Source organism: Phyllobates terribilis, unplaced genomic scaffold (genome assembly GCF_046119375.1).
Source record: "Phyllobates terribilis strain yellow unplaced genomic scaffold, ASM4611937v1 Scaffold_55__1_contigs__length_8800988, whole genome shotgun sequence".
NCBI lineage: Eukaryota > Metazoa > Chordata > Amphibia > Anura > Dendrobatidae > Phyllobates > Phyllobates terribilis.
Window position 1 is genome coordinate 920,258 of NW_027362815.1, and position 15,200 is coordinate 935,457.

Below are 15,200 nucleotides of genomic sequence, written 5' to 3' on the forward strand. Positions count from 1 at the left end.
ATACACACAGCGGGCACAACCATCACACAGACATCACACACACAGCGGGCACAACCATCACACAGACATCATACACACAGCAGGCACAACCATCACACAGACATCATACACACAGCGGGCACAACCATCACACAGACATCATACACACAGCGGGCACAACCATCACACAGACATCATACACACATCATACACACAGCAGGCATGCCATCACACGGACATCATACACACAACGGGGCACAACCATCATACACACACATCATACACACAGCGGGCACAACCATCACACAGACATCATACACACAATGGGGCACAACCATCACACAGACATCATACACACAGCGGACACAAACATCACACAGACATCATACACACAGCGGGCACAACCATCACACAGACATCATACACACAGCGGGCACAACCATCACACAGACATCATACACACAGCGGGCACAACCATCACACAGACATCATACACACAACGGGGCACAACCATCATACAGACATCATCCACACAGCGGGCACAACCATCACACAGACATCATACACACAGCGGGCACAACCATCACACGGACATCATACACACAGCGGGCACAACCATCACACGGACATCATCATACACAGAGCGGGCACAACCATCACACAGACATCATACACACAGCGGGCACAACCATCACACGGACATCATACACACAGCGGGCACAACCATCACACAGACATCATACAGACAGCGGGCACAACCATCACACAGACATCATACAGACAGCGGGCACAACCATCACACAGACATCACACACACAGCGGGCACAACCATCACACAGACATCACACACACAGCGGGCACAACCATCACACAGACATCATACACACAGCGGGCACAACCATCACACAGATATCATACACACAGCGGACACAACCATCACACAGACATCACACACACAGCGGGCACAACCATCACACGGACATCATACACACAGCGGGCACAACCATCACGCAGACATCATACACACAGCAAGCACAACCATCACACGGACATCATACACACAGCGGGCACAACCATCACACAGACATCAAACACACAGCGAGCACAACCATCACACGCACATCATACACACAGCGGGCACAACCATCACACAGACATCATACACACAGCGGGCACAACCATCACACAGACATCATACACACAGCGGGCACAACCATCACACAGACATCATACAGACAGCGGGCACAACCATCACACACACAGCGGGCACAACCATCACACGGACATCATACACACAGCGGGCACAACCATCATACAGACATCATACACACAGCGGGCACAACCATCACACAGACATCATACACACAGCGGGCACAACCATCACACAGACATCATACACAGAGCGGGCACAACATGACATGTATATATTCCCTTCTTCTCCATCATGTCTCCAGTGGCAGTGGTGGGGCCTGGTGTTTGCAATCAGCAGCAGAGTATGGGCTGTACGCAGGAGAGCTGTCAGCCCTGCAGTGTCCCTAAATCCCCTTCCCATCCCCCCTAGTCCCGACTGCAGAGCTGCTGGTGACATTGCATGAGCCCCCTCCCATCCTGTAATAACAGCAGCCACAGATGGGAGAGGCTGCGGGTCTCCCCCTCACCTCAGGACCGCACCTTGTTGTCATGTCCTCCGCAGACTTGGCCCCGCCCCCTGACCCCTCACCTCCTCATGCTGTGCGGTCTCTGCACAGTAGAATTCCTCTGCCCTGATGCCGGGGAGGAGCAGAGAGCGGGAGGCGGAGCTACAAGGGGTCACACACAGCATGGAAAGCCTGCGTGTCTGGAGGAAAAGCCCAGTGCCCAGCAGCGCCCCTGCCGGGAGAAGAGCTGAGCCGGGCCGGGACTGAGCCCTCAAATCGGGACAGGCCCAGGGAATAGGGGAGGCTTGTTAGCTCTGGATATTATACCCGCCTCCTATTATCCTGTATATAATATGGGATGTCTGGGCCTATAGTATATATATTATACCACCTACAGGCTAATATGTAACTAGTGCACATTACACCTTGAGTACAGCCATTAGATATTACACCAGTCACTTCTTCTCCTCTGCACCATCTGATGTCTGTGCACAGTATATGACATCCAGTATACAGGAGAATATGTGATGGGATATAGGACATACTGTTATACAGACATCAGATGCTATATACTGGATAATAAATGATGGTATATATCAGGGGTGGGCAATTCATTTTCCAGAGGGGCCACATGAGAGAACGTAACTGTTGTGGGGGCCTGAACCAATAGGCTGAAAGGCTGAAATTAGTTCTGCTCAATATTAATATTAACTACAATTAATATAAAATAATATTTATATCACTTAATATTGAGCAGAATTAAGTATGCCAACATCCCCCTATATACCGTATGAGCCCACACACAGCCCCCCTATATACCGTATGAGCCCACACACAGCCTCCCTATATACCATATGAGCACACACACAGCCTCCCTATATACCATATGAGCACACACACAGCCCCCTGTATACAGTATGAGCCCACACACATCCCCCTATATACCATATGAGCACACACACAGCCCCCTGTATACAGTATGAGCCCACACACAGCCCCCCTATATACCGTATGAGCCCACACACAGCCTCCCTATATACCGTATGAGCCCACACACAGCCTCCCTATATACCATATGAGCACACACACAGCCCCCTGTATACAGTATGAGCCCACACACATCCCCCTATATACCATATGAGCACACACACAGCCCCCTGTATACAGTATGAGCCCCCACACAGCTCCCCTATATACCATATGAGCACACACACAGCCCCCTGTATACAGTATGAGCCCCCACACAGCCCCCCTATATACCATATGAGCACACACACAGCCCCCTGTATACAGTATGAGCCCACACACAGCCCCCCTATATACCATATGAGCACACACATAGCCCCCTGTATACAGTATGAGCCCCCACACAGCCCCCCTATATACCATATGAGCACACACACAGCCCCCCTATATACCATATGAGCACACACACAGCCCCCTGTATACAGTATGAGCCCACACACAGCCCCCCTATATACCATATGAGCACACACACAGCCCCCTGTATACAGTATGAGCCCACACACATCCCCCTATATACCATATGAGCACACACACAGCCCCCTGTATACAGTATGAGCACACACACAGCCCCCCTATATACCATATGAGCACACACACAGCCCCCTGTATACAGTATGAGCCCACACACAGCCCCCCTATATACCATATGAGCACACACATAGCCCCCTGTATACAGTATGAGCCCCCACACAGCCCCCCTATATACCATATGAGCACACACACAGCCCCCCTATATACCATATGAGCACACACACAGCCCCCTGTATACAGTATGAGCCCACACACAGCCCCCCTATATACCATATGAGCACACACACAGCCCCCTGTATACAGTATGAGCCCACACACATCCCCCTATATACCATATGAGCACACACACAGCCCCCTGTATACAGTATGAGCCCACACACAGCCCCCCTATATACCATATGAGCACACACACAGCCCCCTGTATACAGTATGAGCCCACACACATCCCCCTATATACCATATGAGCACACACATAGCCCCCTGTATACAGTATGAGCCCACACACAGCCCCCCTATATACCATATGAGCACACACACAGCCCCCTGTATACAGTATGAGCCCACACACAGCCCCCCTATATACCATATGAGCACACACATAGCCCCCTGTATACAGTATGAGCCCCCACACAGCTCCCCATTTATTTATTTATTTTACTAACCATATTTTGCAGATTATAAAATGCACCGTATCATAAGACGCACCCCAAATTTTGGTGAGAAAAATAGGAAAAAAATGTTTTTAATAAAATGGTGGTGCTTCTTATAGTCTGCTTTTACGGTAGATTACCCAGGGAAGGGGGCTGCTGTGGTGGAGCAGAGTCGCTGCTCCAGGAAGCTAGCAGCGGCAGGAGTGGGGTGATGCTGTGGACCCCAGGCTGGGAGGGGGATGTTCGACGATGAGCCGGACTCCGTGCTTTCACAAAATGCCGGCGGATCCCCTGTACTTCCCGTGGTTTTCAATGCTGTAGACTTAGGGAAAATGGCCACCGGAGGCGGCACATGCTTAGGTTGAGACCTCGGGAGACAAGATCTCGGTGTCACGATCTCAATCCGCACATGCGCCGCCTCTGGTGGCCTTTTTTCCCCAAGTTCACCGCATTGAAAACCATGGAAAGTGCGGGGGCTCCTCCGACATTTTGTGAAAGCACAGAGCCCGTCGCACAGCCAGACACCCACCTTCCCAGCCTGGGGCCCGCAGCATCGCCTCACTCCTGCCGTCACCAGCTTCCTGCTGCAGCGACCCTAAAATGCCGCTCCCAAATGCCCCGGTAAACTACATTCAGATTATAAGACATACCCCCATTTTCCCAAAAATTTTTGGAGGAGAAAAGTGCGTACTATAATCTGAAAAGTACAGTGTATAGTGCTATTAATTCCACAGCAGATTACAGACATTATTCCTACATACAGTATGCACCCCACATAGCCCCTATATACAGTGTAAGCCACCACATAGCCCTTATATACAGCGTGAGCCCTCATATTCCATCCTATATACAGTATTAGCCACCACATAGCCCCCTATATACCGTATGAGACCCACATAGCCTCCTATACATATTATGAGCCGCCACATAGCCTCTTTTGTACAGTATGAGCCCGCATATAGCCTCCTATATATAGTATGAGCCCCCTATGTACAGTATGAGGCCTCACATAGCCTCCTTTATACAGTATGAGCCCCCACATAGCCTTCTACTGTATACATATTATTAGCCGCCACATAGCCTCCTATGTACAGTATGAGTCCCACATAGCCTCCTTTATACAATGTGAGTCCCCACATAGCCTCTCTATATATTGTCAGACCCCACGTGGCCTCTTATATACATTATGAGATCCGCATAGCTTCCTATATACAGTGTGAGCCCCCATATAGTCTCTCTATATACAATATGAGCCCTCAAATAGCCTCCTATATACAGTATGATTCCCTCATAGCCTTCTATATACAGTGTAAGGCCCCACATAACCTCTTATATACAGTGTGAGGCCTCACATAGCCTCCAATATACAATGTGAGCCCTCACATAGCCTCCTATATACTATATGAGCCCTCACATAGCCTCCTATATACTATATGAGCCCTCACATAGCCTCCTATATACTATATGAGCCCTCACATAGCCTCCTATATACTATATGAGCCCTCACATGGCCTCCTATATACTATATGAGCCCTCACATAGCCTCCTATATACTATATGAGCCCTCACATAGCCTCCTATATACTATATGAGCCCTCACATAGCCTCCTATATACAATATGAGCCCTCACATAGCCTCCTATATACTATATGAGCCCTCACATAGCCTTCTATATACAGTATGAGTCCTCACATAGCCCCCTATATGCAGGCACACATTCCATGCACATCCGAAAAAAAAAAAAGAAGACATACTCACCTCGCTCTCGTTCCCCCGCGGTCTGTTCTTTTCTCCGGTGCGCTGACTCTCCACACAGCAGATGTGATGTCGTGATGTCATCATGTTTGCTGTGTCAGTCGCAAAAGCTGATCTGTGGAAGTAGGAGCCAGCGGCTCCGTCTTCCACCAATGTATTCACCACACTGCAGATAGCAGTGATATTGGGATAGGGGAGAGTATGGTGTGGCACGTGCACCACAGTTTTTAGCCCTTCGGCTGTCTCAGTCCGCGGGCTGAACTTTGTAGTTACAGTATTATATATACCAGACATGGGTAGAGTTCAGATATACTATACACACATTACCTGTACATAACATCTGTTCACACAGTATACCACATGCATACAATATATATTAGAATACATGACTAGTATATAATATACTGTCACTATAGACATCTGATGTTGTATAGTAATGTGTATTTTTTTAAAACATCTGATGTGTGTATCACAGTAGATGATAGGCTAATCTGTATACTAGATGTGGTATATTATGTACAGGGATATAGACTGCACTGCAGCCTTGCAGCGCTGGGGTTCGGGGTTCAAATCCCACCAAGGACAACATCTGCAAGGAGTTTGTATGTTCTCCCCATGTTTGCGTGGGTTTCCTCCGGGTTCTCCGGTTTCCTCCCACACTCCAAAGACATACTGATAGGGAATCTAGATTGTGAGCCCCGATGGGGACAGCGACGATAATGTATGTAAAGCGCTGCGGAATATGTTAGCGCTATATAAAAATAAAGATTATTATTACTGAACACACCTGGACCTGCCTACAGGACCTCACATATTATATATGGGGCCATATAGTAGAATATGAGGTGCTGTAGGTTCAGCTGTAATCAGTCGGTGCAGGGTCTTGTATTGTGATGTCTGTGGTCTCTGCTGGGACTAAGTGTGATTTATTGCACCAGACTGAACTTTTTGCACTGACAGGAGGACCCTAATCTGCATGAAAGTTCAGCCTCCTGCAATAACTCACACGGAGCCCCAGCAGCTGGCCCTCTGATTGGACAATATAGAATCCTGGGTGGATTTATGAGAAGGTGAGCACAGTCCCGCTTCCCCCTCACTGCAGACCTCCTGACCTCATACTGACTGAGACCACTGAAGTCTCCGATCCACAGGCTCCTGTCCGGCTGACTGAATCAGTTCCAGGTTCGCTGTGTGACGTCACTTCAGCAGACTCAGCCACACAGCGTGCAGGGGGTGTATCTGCATCTCTGCCATGTGGTCGGGTCGGCAGCTGAACATATTTAAAGGTACAGTGCAGTCCCCTGGCAGCCCTGAGCAGCTGCTTGGGAACTGGTCTGGGGGGGCATTTGCCCCTCTGCACCCCAGCCCAGCCCGCCCTTGACTGCTAGTATGATGGTGACTTTTCTTTGTCTTTTTTTTTTGTGTTTATTCTGGCTTGCCAAATTTTCTCTTTTGGTGGCGATATGTTTTGGAAAATAATTAGACACATAATGTTCTGGCTTCAATAGTTCTTTGTGTTAAACCTCACCTACAAAATAACCCATATTCAGACAGTCCTAATATACCGTTTGTATTTGCCATACTTATATCATCTTGAACCTGCTGTGAGCCGCCTTCCAAATTAGGATATAGTTGGCAGCAAATCTAGTTCCACGGACCGGCCATACCTACCAAACCCTCCGCACCATGGTGTATTTCTACCCTTTACTCCACTTCCCTCACTTACTCATGTTGCTGATCCCCCCACATTTTTCAGCACCCAGTCCTGGCCCTGATTACAGTTCTGCACCTTATTATAATTTGTAATGTTTATTTGCTTTATTTTGCATGTTTTGGCGCATGACAGAAATATTTCTTTTTGATCATTTTTTAAATAGATTAAGTTTGTTTTTTCCTATCTGCTTGTTTTATTCTTTGCCACCTTATACAAAAAGGTAGTTAAATGTAATGTTCAAGGATACAGTGGGTGCTGAAAGTATTCAGACCCCTTTACATTTTCACTCTTTGTTTCATTGCAGTCATTTGGTAAATTCTAAAAAGTTCATTTTTTTTCTCACTAAAGTGCACTCTGCACCCCATCTTGACTGAAATAAACAGAAATGTAGAAATTTTTGCAAACTTATTAAAAAAGAAAAACTGAAATATCACATGGTCATAAGTATTCAGACCCTTTGCTCAGACACTCATATTTAAGTCACATGCTGTCCATTTCCTTGTGATCCTCCTTGAGATGGTTCTACTCTTTAATTGGAGTCCAGCTGTGTTTAATTAAACTGGTAGGACTTGATTTGGAAAGGCACACACCTGTCTATATAAGACCTCACAGCTCACAGTGCATGTCAGTCCAAATGAGAATCATGAACTCGAAGGAACTGCCCAAGGAGCTCAGAGACAGAATTGTGGCAAGGCATAGATCTGGCCAAGGTTACAAAAGAAGTTCTGCATTACTCATGGTTCCTAAGAGCACAGTGGGCTCCATAATCGTTAAATGGAAGAAGTTTTGGACCACCAGAAGTCTTCCTAGACCTGGCCGTCCAGCCAAACTGAGCAATCGTGGGAGAAAAGCCTTGGTGAGAGAGGTAAAGAAGAACCCCAAGATCACTGTGGCTGAGCTCCAGAGATGCAGCAGGGAGATGGGAGAAAGTTCCACAAAGTCAACTATCACTGCAGCCCTCCACCAATCGGGCCTTTATGGCAGAGTGGCCCGACAGAAGCCTCTCCTCAGTGCAAGACATATAAAAGCCCACATAGAGTTTGCTCAAAAACACATGAAGGACTCCCAGACTATGAGAAAAATAAGATTCTCTGGTCTGATGAGACGAAGATAGAACTTTTTGGTGATAATTCTAAGCGGTATGTGTGGAGAAAACCAGGCACTGCTCATCACCTGCCCAATACCATCCCAACAGTGAAACATGGTGGTGGCAGCATCATACTAAGGGGGTGTTTTTCAGCTGCAGGGAAAGGACGATGGTTGCAATTGAAGGAAACATGAATGCAGCCAAGTACAGAGATATCCTGGATGAAAATCTCTTCCAGAGTGCTCTGGACCTCAAACTTGGCCGAATGTTCACCTTCCAAGAAGACAATGACCCTAAGCACTAAGCTAAAATAACAAAGGAGTGGCTTCAGAACAACTCTGTGACCATTCTTGACTGGACCAGCCAGAGCCCTGACCTAAACCCAATTGAGCATCTCTGGAGAGACCTGCAAATGGCTGTCCACCAACGTTCGGCATCCAACCTGATGGAACTGGAGAGGATCAGCAAGGAAGAATGGCAGAGGATCCCCAAATCCAGGTGTGAAAAACTTGTTGCATCATTCCCAAGAAGACTCATGGCTGTACTAGCTCAAAAGGGTGCTTTTACTCAATACTGAGCAAAGGGTCTGAATATTTATGACTATGTGATATTTCAGTTTTTCTTTATTAATAAATTTGCAAAGATTTCTACATTTCTGTTTTTTTTTTCAGTCAAGATGGGGTGCAGAGTGCACTTTAATGTGAAAAAAAATGAACTTTTTAGAATTTACCAAATGGCTGCACTGAAACAAAGAGTGAAACATTTAAAGGGGTCGGAATACTTTCCTTACCCACTGTATATGATTTTCACAATAATCTTGGGGAAATTAAATTTATTAGAAAGATTTTGAGAAAGGGGGACTTCAAATACATAAGTAGGGCCATAGCAGTGATGACTTAGCCCAGGAACTTAGGACCTTATATTGTCTATTCATATATAGTTTAGTCTACATTTTGGCGTTGTTTTACATCCTTACAAATTTAGGTGTTTATTTTTTAAAACATGGGATGGGGTCCATTTAATTTTCTTAACAGCTGAGGGAAAGCAGTGGGCAATCTGGGAAGGGGCCGCTATTCATGGATCTTCCCAGCTTATTAATAACAGCTCACAGCTGTCTGCTTAGCCTTTAATGGTATTAAAAAGGGGGTATCCCCCAAAAAATTATGTGGTGTCCCACCTAGTTTTAATAACCAGCAAAGGCTAAACAGACACCTGCAGGCTGATATTAAAAGGCTGGGAAGGGACCATGGATATTGGCCTCCTCCCTGACTAATAACATGAGCCCTCAGCCACCCCAGAAATTCTGGTGCTTATTCTCGGCTCTTCCCACTTGCCCTGGTGCATTGGCAAGTGGGGTAATGGTTTTGGGGTTGATGTCAGCTGTTTGATGTTTGCTGACATCAAGCCTAGGGGTTAGTAATGGAGAGGTGTGAATAAGACATCCCGATTACTAACGCCATTAGTTCAAGTAAAAAAACTCACACAGAGCAAAGACATTTCTTAAGATCCACATAAAAATACAAAAACAAAGTAATCCTCACCTGTCCGCAGATAATCCATACTGATGATGTCGAACAATGATCCCCAGATCTGCTACATCCGATTGGTGTGTTGAGCGGTTGCATGAGTATGCAACTGCTCAGCACGCCAGCTGGAACTCACTGACAGTAGCCTGAGGACGTTCCTGCAGTGACGAGCGATGCCGTCAATAAGGTTGCAACTTGAAAACGCTTTGCTATTTTCTTATAGCCTACTCTTGCTTTGTGGGCCTCCACCATTTTCATTTTCAGAGTGCTAGGCAGCTGCTTAGAAGAACCCATGGCTGCTGTTTTTTGGCACAAGGTTAGAGGAGGCTGGGTTTTTATAAAGTTGGGAAATTTGTATCACCTGGCCTTTCCTAATGATAGTGAACAAGCCATAACCTTTAGGGTTTGTGCAGATGGTCGGTGTTGGCTGCGCTTTAAACGCAGCATACTTTATGCTGCGTCCAAAGCGCTGCACGCAAGAGAATCCGCATGTGTTCAATGAACCATGCGGATTCACCACATCCTATACATTACAGTGATATAATTTCTCTTGCAGAGACCCTAGTCTCTGCAAGAGAAATTGACATGCTGCGGCCTGTGAAGACGCACTGCATGACCGTCTCCACGGGTGAGCTGCAGGAGCACGGAGACGCATAGTGGACATGGGATTTGTATAAATACCATCCACTATGCTGTAACATCTGGCCGCTGCAGATTGCACGCTGCGCAAGTGTGCTGCATCCAATCCGCAGTGTTTACTGACCATGTGCACGCACTCTAACAGGCTAATTAAGGTCTGAAACCTTGGTCAAAGTTTTCTGAGCACACAAATCTCCAAGGGTGCCCAAACTTTTGCATCAGCCCATTTTCCTTTGTGTAATTTTTAAAATGTAAAAAATTACAAGATTTTTTTTTGCCTAAAATACAAAGGAAATGTGTCATCTTTAACTTTAGCCCTTTTATAGAGATCATTTCATCTTCAACTTGCTTTACTGTTCACAATAACAATAATTTTTTACCAAGGGGCCTAAACTTTTACATGCCACTGTAAGAGAAACACATCGCTATTTACATTACTCGTAAAACCGCATGGCACTGTACACATAAAGGGATTATTGCCTTCAAGGGTAGGAATGCTGCAGAACAGTCCATGACTCTTACATTCCCTCTTTGGACATGGTCATCCTCGACCATTCTGGAACCTGGAAGACAGCACACAGCATATACAGTGGGGGCCCTTGAAAACGCACACTGCAGCTGCAATACTCGCTGCCTCTGTCAGGCCTGAGGCTGTTGTACTAACCGTGGAGGAGTCATTGCTGGACATGATCTTCCCGCTGAGGGCTGAAATATTGGATGTGACATCTGGTCATCTGGTCAATGACTTTGTGGCACCCCTGAGGGTTCAGTCGCCACAGAGGTACTGCACCTCACCCAGAAGTGTGGCATCTCCTTCTCTCAGGTAAGGAGGAAGTATTGCCAGCGGCACGGTGGCGCAGTGGTTAGCACTGCAGCCTTGCAGCGCTGGGGTCCTGGGTTCAAATCCCACCAATGACAACATCTGCAAGGAGTTTGTATGTTCTCCCCGTGTTTGTGTGGGTTTCCTCCAGGTTCTCCAGTTTCCTCCCACACTCCAAAGACATACTGATAGGGAATCTAGATTGTGAGCCCCGATGGGGACAGCAACAATAATGTATGTAAAGCACTGCGAAATATGTTTGCGCTATATAAAGATTTTTATTTTTATTATTATTATTAAAGATTATTTCTGCCCGGAACCCCAACACCTGCACTCAACACTGCACTACTCCAGGCCGGCTGGAAGGGCATTATGCACTTCTTCTGTTGCCCTGTCCCTGGCTGGAGTGGGGGGAACCAAGGAGAGGGGGAACCAGTAGTGGGTGTGGGTGGAGGACGTAGAACAGGGGAGCACTTAGAGAATAGATATAAAAAAGGAAGCCATCTTAGTTGGAGCAGTGCAGTTCAGCCAGTGAGTAGCAAGGAGAGGAGGGGAGCAGAGTCTCTTCAGGAGCTCTGCTCCATTGTGGGCCTAGTGAGAGAGGCCCAGGAGAGGAGTGGGAGCAAGGGAGGAATTCTCCGGGAACAGAATGGATCCCAGGGGGTACGGTGAGTGCAGGACGGCACCCATACGCCCGAATCTGCCAAGAATCAGAGGGATCAGGCCGCAGGAAGGGAACTGGTCACTGGACCAGCCGTGTTACTCCAGGTCTCGGCTGGAAAAACCGGAGGCTTCTGCACTTCCATGGTGCAGTTGCCACAGCCTCACCCTAGTCGCCGTGAAGGGCATCAAGTAGGTCCGGGAACTCCAGGTTGCCCAGAAGGGACTTCAGAGCACCCGATCGGGACTGTGTGTGGGGAGCGCAGGGCAGGAGTAAGAAGACACAGCGTGGGAAGTCAGTCAAGGAAGGAACATAAGAAAGGGGGTCCCGTTAAGTGCTTCTAATCTACCTGAAGGACTGCTGAACCCCTGCCTGGCAAACGCAGTGCGACGCGGGAGTCTGACACCTGGACAGTGTACCCGAGGAACCTAAAAAGAACTGTGAGTAAACTCGGATGACTGCACTCCACTGTCTCTGTCAGTTATTTCCATCACGCTACCGCGCCTGCACTACAACGCCCAGCATTACCATCTGCAACTACCCTTCCCCGGGGGCCCGCTCCACCTGTGGGGAGCAGAAACATCCCAGCTGCCATCCCATCACCCCCGGAGGTCTGCAGCAGCGCCGGTATTCATTACTGGGAACCACAGGTGGCATCACAAGACAAACTGTTAACAAACCCCCTTTTAAACAGCGACCCCAGAGGATGGGCCCGGGAGCCGACTGCCGTGACATCCTACAAAGAAGGTAAAGGCCCGGGTACCAAGTTTCCCCCCATTTCCCCCCTGGGCGGGTCAACTTCACCACCTCCTGGGTGCTCGAGTTGGGCCCTCACCCATTTCTCCCACTCCTTCTTACCCTCAATGACCTTCACCACCCATCTGGCCTTAACAGGGTCCAGGGCTGGTGTCTCTTCCATGTACTGCTGTGGCCGGGGGATGAGGGCTGTTTCCCAGGCTGATAACACTCCAGGACGCTGAGGTGTACTTACCACCAGGGCTGCCAGCATAGCTTTCAGTCACCCTGCCTGGTCGCAGGATCTTGGCCACGCTGATACTGCTGCCTCCGCCTTGGAATCGGGTTCTGGTTTTGGGGACTGCGGGCGAACCTTTGTCTTGAGGTCAGGCATTGGTTCCTGGGCCTTCCCTGGACCTTCGTTGGTGCCTCTACTGATGACAGTTCACCCGGCTGCATCTCTTGCTCCAGCTGCGTCATCTTCCTTTTCCACTTGACCTTTCCGGGCCCACCGCGGAGCACAATGCCGTAGCATCGACCATCACTTTCAATAGGTAAACGGTAGCACTCCATCTTCTCTTGCCACTTTACCTCCTCACCAACAAGGGTCCCAGACCACTCTGCCGTGGGTGTGCTCTTACGTTGCTCTGCCCATTCTTGGGGGAGGCCACTTCTGGCTCACCTGCCCGTTTCCTGGGAGTCTCCACCCGTTCTCCCTTGACTTGCTGCAATTGGCGTGGTTTCTTTTTCTTCCACCATGCCCTTCTTACGCACACGATGGGACGGGTCCGTCTCACTCTTTCATGTCACTCACCGACATCTTGCAGTCTCTATCCATTAATCCTATCCTAAAGACTAAACCTATTATTCTCATCTTATCTCCTGTACCGTTGCTAAGCCACTTAACTATATGAACAGTACTTCGCTGTTATAAGTTTTGTCCAAATAGTGTATATACGAGTACTTATATATATCAGTTTATCATAGTGTAAAGCGTTAGAAGTTTCGCATTCCTAATTAGAAGATGTAGTGCATAGAAGGAATATCAATAAGATCCAGAAAGGAAACCTTTGGCAGTGTAGATATGACACTTGAGATGCAGAGTAAATTCATTAGTACATTTATTCGCAACCGACATATAGTTTATCATATACTTATCTTTTTTTAAATCTTTAGATATTATTAATAAAGTGTTTAATTGAAAATATAATGAATAAGGTTAATGTCAGATGAAACACATTGATGAAATGATATGTAAAATTAGACTAAGAATGGAGTGGTAATGGTGGACATTAGGACCCTGCGCTCTCATGAGCAGCATAGCTGAGCTCAACGTTCCTTCCAGACACTGGTGGACTAAACGTGCACAGATACCGTATTACGGAGATCTCCCCTCCTTTATCAGTGGCACCAGGAATTTTATGTGACAGTAACTGGAGGTGGCTATGACCACTACGCATGTAGCCTTACAAGGTTGGTTTTATCTCGTCACATCTTGCATTCAGTGACACACTCCTTCCTGCTTTATTGCTGATGTTTAGGAGTACGGGGGCGACTTGCATAGTGACATGCTTCTGTACATGACACGGATGAGATGGTGTTTTGTTCCTACAGATGGCTGTGATCTCACTCGTACTATAGTGATGGAATACATCAGCCGCCCATCAGATGACAGCTGCAGTGATACAGAATGAGGGGATAGCACTTATGTTATCAGACATCAGCCACAACATGTGAGAACCGCTCATATGTTTAAAGGGAACAGACAAGTCCACCATGTACGAGGGTGTGTCTTCAATAACCAATCACAGATCCATGGGCTCCAATCAGAAGGGGTTTTACACCGCAGGCAGTAGTAAAGGGCGCAATGTCCCGCATAGCAGCATTGGTGGTGCCAGACTGCTGTCATTCAGGTGAGGCACACTGAAGCCCTGATTCCTGATCTACAAGCCGCTGGGATATAGCAGAGCACATCCCATTCATAGCATGATGCTATCTGCTGAGGGACAATAGAAGACAGCTACAGCACATCTAGCATCTCTGCTCAGCAGCGGGGGTGAGCTCCTGTGTTCTCTCCCTTCTATAGTACTGGTTCAGCACCACAGTGGTTGGCAGCTCTCCTCTGGGCACTACAGTCCTAGATTCAGCACCACAACGGTGGGCAGCTCTGATCTGGGCAGTACTGTCTAGATTCAGCACCACAGCAGTGGACAGCTTTTATATGGGAAGAACTGTCTAGATTCAGCACCACAGCAGTGGACGGCTTGTAACCAGGACGTTATAGTAACATTTGGTTCAATACCACAACGTTGGAGGGCAGTGCCATCCAGATTCAGCACCACGCTAGTGGACAGCTCTGGTGCTTCTGGATACAACAGTTTCAGCACTTCTACCTAGGACAGCTCCAGCATCTTCACCTCTACCTTGAAGGTCCCAGTG